A 7,145-nucleotide genomic window follows, 5' to 3' on the forward strand; every position below is an offset into this window, starting at 1 on the left:
CTCCAGCGTTGCCTCACTTTGGGTTTTCTTTATTGTGTCTACTTCCCTTTTTATGTCTTGGATGGTTTTATTCAATTCCATCACCTGTTTGGTCGTGTTTTCCTGCAATTCTTTAAGGGATTTTTGTGTTTCCTCTTTAAGGTCTTCTACCTGTTTAGCTGTGTTCTCCTGTATTTCTTTAAGTGAGTTATTAAAGTCCTTCTTGATGTCCTTTACCATCATCATTAGATATGCTTTTAAATCCGGGTTTTGCTTTTCCGGTGTGTTGGGGTGCCCAGGACTAGGTGGGGTGGGAGTGCTGCGTTCTGATGATGGTGAGTGGTCTTGATTTCTGTTAGTAGGATTCTTTCGTTTGCCTTTCGCCATCTGGTAATCTCTGAAGCTAGTTGTTATAGTTGTCTCTGGTTAGAGCTTGTTCCTCAGGAGACTCCGTTAGCCTCTATCAGCAGACCTGGGAGACTCGCTCTCTCCTTAGCTTCAGTGGTCAGAGTATTCTCTGCAGGCAAGCTCTCTTCTTGCACGGAAGGTGCCCAGATATCTGGTGTTCGAACTTGCCTCCTTGCAGAGGTTGTGTTCCACACACCAGAGGTCTTAAGATCCCGTGGAGGGTCCTGTGAGGACCTTGGGGTGTCCGGAAACTCCGCGCGCAAGGAACCCTGGGGCTGGAGTGGACCAGAAGGGACTTGTGCCCCTGATCAGGCCGGGTTATCTCCTTCCCTGGTTAATGAGTCTCAGGTCCTGCATGATTGGATTGGAGCAGATGCTGTGTTCCACTCACCAGAGGTCTTAGGATCCCGAGAGGGATCCTGTGTGGGTCCTTGCGGGTGTCCAGATACTCCACGGGCAAGGCACCCCGATGCTGGAGTGGACCGGAAGGGACCAGCTTGTATATTTTTTGTCAGATATTTCTTCTGAATGTTTTGGTTTTATTGTAAACAGTAGAATTTTTAGTTTTGTTTTTAGTTTGCTGTTTTCCTTGTGAGTATGTAGATATAGCTTTTTCAAAAGTATATTTCTTTAAAAATATTTTAAATGAAAATACAATAATTATTTTCCCAACTTCCATAATAATTTTATTTTTAAGGATATTGTTTTAGAATTATTCTCTTTTCTCTCTAGCTCATTTTATATTAATATGTGATCCATATTCATAATCCCATCAACCTCTTACCAAAATTCTTTTTTTTTAAAGGTTTATTTATTGGTTATATGTAAGTACACTGTTGCTGTCTTCAGACACTCCAGAAGAGGGAGTCAGATCTCGTTACGGATGGTTGTGAGCCACCATGTGGTTGCTGGGATTTGAACTCCAGACCTTTGGAAGAGCAGTAGGATGCTCTTACCCACTGAGCCATCTCACCAGCCCCCAAAATTCTAATCTGAATTATTATCGCTTCTTTTGTCACTTCTTGCTTATATTGAAAGGCATTGGATTTGGAGTTCAAGAGGGGACACTGAGCTAGATTGTCCTTTAAGATTAATGATGGATTAGGAGAGTTATTGATGCTGTGAATAGACAGAAAACAGCATGGTAGGAGCTGTGAGAGTTCTTGCAAACCCTCCTACCCACAGAGAAATGATCCCCAACATGCAAGTAGGAAATCAGGTTCAACATAACTTAGTTAGCTGAGCTGATTCACACTTTTAGAGTCTGACCCAAAGTAATTTACCTTTGACCTATCTAAGTAACAGTACAACGTTGGGGGAAGGTTTTTGCCTGACAATTATCACAATAAAGCATTGAAACCTCTTTGCAAAGTACATCTCTTTTGCAGAGCACATGTGAGTGCTTTCATAAGGATAAGTTCTAGTGTCTGGGAAACAATGCTCAAGATAAGGATCTGGGGAGGAAGGGTTTATAATATGCATTATTGTTGTCTTGGTTTGGATTTCTGATGCTGTGAAGAGAAACCATGACCAACGTGACCCTTTTAAAGGACAACATTTAATTGAAGCTGGCTTACAAGTTCGGGGGTTCAGTCTATTAGCAAGGTGGGAACATAGCAGCATCCACGCAGGCATGGCATGGTGCAGGAGAAGCTGAGAGTTCTACATCTTCATCCAAGGTCAACAGAAGGAGACAGGTGTGGATCACACTGGCCAGTCTTAAATATACAAAACCTCAAAGTCCTGCCTCCACAGTGACACCCTCTAACAAGGCTAAACCTCCTAATAGTGCCACTTCCCATGGCCCAAGCATATTCACACTACCATAACTATAAATTGTTTTTGCAAACTACATGGAACATCTCTCATAAGAATGGATTCTATTGACTAAGAATTGATTCTCAGGAGTCTGCAGGATTGGTGTGAAGCATGGCTCTACAGAATAGCAAAAAATCTCCAGGCTATTACCAACATCCATTTTAGCCTTCTTGGTGGGAAACGGGTGTTCATCTCTTCCATTGAAGAGAAAAGCCCATGTGCATAACATTCCTGGTTTCTCTATTGCTATCTGTGAGCATGAGGAGCTAGTGCTCTTCTACAGGGGCTTTAAGGAAAGTGCAGGTCCCGATGCTACAGATAACCAGATAGCATTGAAGGGGCTCTGAAGAATCTTTGGGCTTTGTGAATCTCAGCAGAAGGAAGATGTTTTATGCTACATAGTTAATGAGTATTGCATAGCAATGGTAGCATAGCATAGCCTTCCAGGCGTGTGCTCAGAATGGGAGGAGGGTCACATCTTATGGAGTTGTTTTCATTGTGCTGGCAGCCTTCTGGTGTCCCTTGACCTGGCAACATGAGCCTGAAAACTTAACTGGGAATGTAAGAATGGTGCCTATCAATCTCTTGGGCTCTGGACACTGGCAAGTCTGGTTCTTGGGTTAGAGAGTCACAAACAAAGTTTTCCATTTCCTTTATAGCAGCCACAACTGGGTATGTCTTGGTTAGCCCTTGGCCCAAAACTTAACATGCACTAGTGCGCAAAATATTCTTTAACTTCCTTATTTTTGCTTCCCAGGTTTTTATTGATTAATCTTGTTCTTTCACAAGTTTATGCATTTCAGATTGTTCTTACCTGTCTCCCATCCTACCAGTCCATTTTAAGATTGTTAGATACCTTGGTGGTTTGGGGCCAAGGTGTGCTGCTAAGAGACCATGGCATACAATAGATCCAACACCAGAGCCTTATTGGGGGAGGGAGAGAGAGCGAAAGGCCCATCTTGCAGTAGGGGCATGAGAGAGAAAGACACAGAGGGACAGATAAACAGAGAAAACAAGAATGAACAAGACACAGAGCTGTGGTGTCCAGAGGGACCTTTTTAAAGGGTTCATGTGTTGCTGTCTTAGGCAGGATTTCTATTCCTGCACAAACATCATGACCAAGAAATTGGGGAGGAAAGGGTTTATTCAGCTTACACTTTCCACATTGCTGTTGATCACCAAAGGATGTCAGGACTGGAACTCAAGCAGGTCAGGAAGCAGGAGCTGATGCAGAGGCCATGGAGGGATGTTACTTACTGGCTTGCTTCCCCTGGCTTGCTCAGCTTGCTTTCTTATAGAACCCAAGACTACCAGCCCAGAGATGGTACCACCCACAAGGGGCCCTCCCCCTTGATCACTAATTGAGAAAATGCCTTAAAGCTGGATCTCATGGAGGCACTTCCACAATTGAAGCTCCTTTCTCTGTGATAACTCCAGCCTGGGTCAAGTTGACACACAAAACCAGACAGTACAGTTGCTATGCAATTCAAGTCATAGGAACAGTGGAAATGCACTGCACCTGGTGATGGTGGGTGATGATGTCATTAGCCCTTGCCACTGAGACTCTGAAAGGCAGGCTGTCAGAGTGCTTGAGTTACAACATTAATGACATTTGGGTTTGCTTTGTAACCCATTAGTTTAACTAAGACTGGTTGAACATTGGATAGGAACTATCTATGGGATAGTATCAATCTCTAATCTCCATTTGGGTTTGTGGATGGTTTTTCGTAGAGTTAGCTCTAGGGGTTCCCTGGGAATCCCATACACTCCCATCAATTTTATTCCTTTCAGAGTCTCTGGTTCCAATCTCTTAGGCCAAGTGCAATGAGTCTGTCCCTCCTATTGTCTGTGTGGTGGTCTCAGTGGTCAGGAGCATTTGGAAGTAGCCTTCCTAGCTCAGCCTCGGCTCGTCATTTCTCCACATTTTTGTTAGCACTAAATTGCTAGGTTGGGATGGATAGAATGCAAATTCCAAGAATTGAGTCTGTCAAAGAAGTCCTTTGGAAGACAAACTGGGAGATACTGCAGTAAGTATTTTATTCAAAATCTGACCTTGAGTTTTCAGAGTAGGGAGGTCCATGAACCCACTAAGATTTAGGAAACCATACAGCATTTTAAGTGGAGACAAGCCCTTGTCCCTTCTTGGCTATTTTCTCCTCGATTACCAGAGATGCCCCACCTGTAAACCTGACCCTGCCATGTATGGGGAGCTTCTCACAGGTCCTGCCTGACCTTTGTAGCTTCCTGTAGCAGCATAGGTACCATGTCCCACTCCACTGGGTTTTTCCCCCCTCTACAAGAAATGCATCTCTGCACAGAATTCAAATACATGCTATGCCACTGTTGCATGTCTTTTGTGTGTGTGTGTGTGTGTGTTTTCCTGTACTTTATTGTTGTGGTTTTACTTTTTCTGAAAAGGATAAAAAAACAAAGGCTGTATCTTTCAAACTATCATAATAAACAGCAAAGCAGCTGCTCCATACGCTTTCCTACACCTCATCCCTCGAAACACTATGCTTGACTTCATAATGAATCCCTGTGCACTTCTAATTGCAAAAAAAAAAAAAAAAAACCTCAGTTCCCTAAATGCCAATATCCTATGACTAGCAACTGTCATTTTATTGAATTATTACATCCCAGGAAATATATCCACAGAAGAGATGGCCAATATTCAGATGCTACATTTCTTACACTGCCAAAGTGACCAAAATTACCAAAATTTTAAAATGAAGTGAAGTACTTTTTTAGTTAAGAAAACACTTGAGAGTAACTCCCAGCAATGGCACACAGAAGGACAACGGCCAACATGGAATGCATGTTGTATCTTTCAGTAATATGTGCTATAAGAAGTAATATGTGCTATAAGAAGTCCATTTTCGAGGCAGATCCCTCTTTGTTTGTTTTATTTTACTGCTTATTATGGAAGCCTTTCTGTGAGGACTCTGACTTTGGAAAATGCCGTGTTGTACTGTGCTGGTTTGTAAAACGGTTGGGGTCCGTGTCCTCAAGGCCCATCATGGTAGATGGCGGTGGTCTTGATGGCCTGTCAATCTTGGAACGGTGTGTTTCATCACCCTCTTTTGACTTTGAGTGGCCTGACTTTGCTTTTGACTTGCACTCAGGGTCATGTTTCCTTTTGTCCAAAGATGTCTTTTCTCGCTCTTTGGCTTTCTTGTAAGCTTTTTTTTTTTTTTTTTTTTTTTTTTTTTTCCTTCAGCCATTAGAAGTCGAGCAATTTCCTCATCCTGGGCAACCTGAGCTGCTCTCATGTCCACATGAGTAGCCAAAAGTTCTTCCTCTTGCAATTTCCGGGCAATTTCAGCATCATACCATTCCTGGTCTCTGTAGCTCGCTTGTGCTGGAGTAGAGACAGCTTCTTTTATTCCTCTTGGTTTCATTCCTCCATCCTCATAATAGTAGTTATCTCCAAAAGCACTGCCCCCAGAAAACTCTGGAGTGTGTTTCTTCCTCCTTTTCTCCTCCTATAGTTCCTTCTCTTGCAAAAGACGTGCTATGTCCTCATCCTTCTTTTCCTGAATGCGTCGTCTCTCAGCCTCAATGGTTAGCTTCTCCTGGATTTCCTGAGCAATTTCACAATCATGTTGTTCAAGGGCTTTGTAGCGCTTCTGGAGCTGAGTTTGGGCTGTGAGGTCTTCCTCTTGGAGCTGCTTAGCAACCTGTAGATCATGTTGTACCAGACGGTTCCGCTGAATGTTGGATGCCAAATGATGCTCAATCTCCTGTTCCTGCAGGCTATGGGCCAGGGTGTGGTCCTCCAGGACGGCAAAATCTCTACACACTTCCTTCACGCCCGGCATCTTGGACTGATCTATACTCACGTCGGCCATGGCAGTCACTGGGCCTTGGGCGCGTGGAGATCTCAGCGCACGCCCACCCCGCAGGCTGGCCTGGGTGGACGCCGGACTCTCCCGGGCCGGAAATGCACCGGAGTCCCTGTTGCATGTCTTATGAATCACCTGCTATCTGGCCTGGGCTTCGGATGACAGTTGGAGGATTTTGGGCAGACATGATAAATACATCTGAAAAGCCTTTAAATAAACAGGATGTAAAGCAGACTGACACAGTTAAACCTAGACACGCATAAGAGGATGACAGAAGACCCTGAGTACTTAGCCAAGGGAAAAAAGGAAGTGGGAACTTGTGTTTAGAGTCATTAAACCCATTCTCTCATGGAATTAACCTCCCTGCCATGTCTCTGGGCTGGCACCAGGCCTTACAAGACCATAAAATAAAATGCCTCCTTTAGCTACTTAGAGCCTCCAGCACATATTACTATGAAATGGAGTCCCTCTCTTCCCTCTACAGCAATAGAGGTTCTCAACCTGTGGGTCTACCGCCCTTTCAGGGGTGGCGTATCAGATACCCTGCGTGTCAGATGTTTACATTGTGATTCATGACAGTAGTGAAATTACAGTTAGGAAGAAGCAGTGAAAAATGTTTTATTGTGGGTCACCACAACATAAGGAAAGGTATCAAATAGTCACAGCATTAGGGAGGTTAGGAACCCCTTCTATACAATACGTGTAACAGAGAGTCCAGTCTCTAGAGATTGTATAGTCTCTCTGACTAAGAGGACAGGTGATGTCCAGATAGATCTCATCAACATTTTAGCTATTTTCTTTCTTTTTAAAAATCTGATCTTCTTTGGTGTTGTAACAGGTTCACAGACCTTAGTACAATTGACATCATATTGGAGACACCATTCTCATCTTAAAACCCAAGGTATAGGCCCAACACCTGCCAAAGTGCAACAAAGACCAAATCTATGGACTTAGTCTATAGTTCCAGGATACAATGCAACTTTGCTTTTTTGGGCTTCTGTAGTTTCTCTGTTTGCAGACTGTTCTTGTTAACTGAAGTGTGTCAATCAGAATATGTTTTTTGTGAATAAAAGACAAGGAACCATGAGGCTCAGGGCT

The 7,145-nt window shown here is 43.5% G+C and overlaps 1 pseudogene; it reads right to left on the bottom strand.

Annotated features, from left to right (window-relative positions):
• Ccdc50-ps (Ccdc50 retrotransposed pseudogene) lies at positions 4,575-6,159 on the bottom strand (annotated as a pseudogene).

The sequence above is a fragment of the Mus musculus genome, chromosome 4, assembly GCF_000001635.26.
Source record: "Mus musculus strain C57BL/6J chromosome 4, GRCm38.p6 C57BL/6J".
Taxonomy (NCBI): domain Eukaryota; kingdom Metazoa; phylum Chordata; class Mammalia; order Rodentia; family Muridae; genus Mus; species Mus musculus.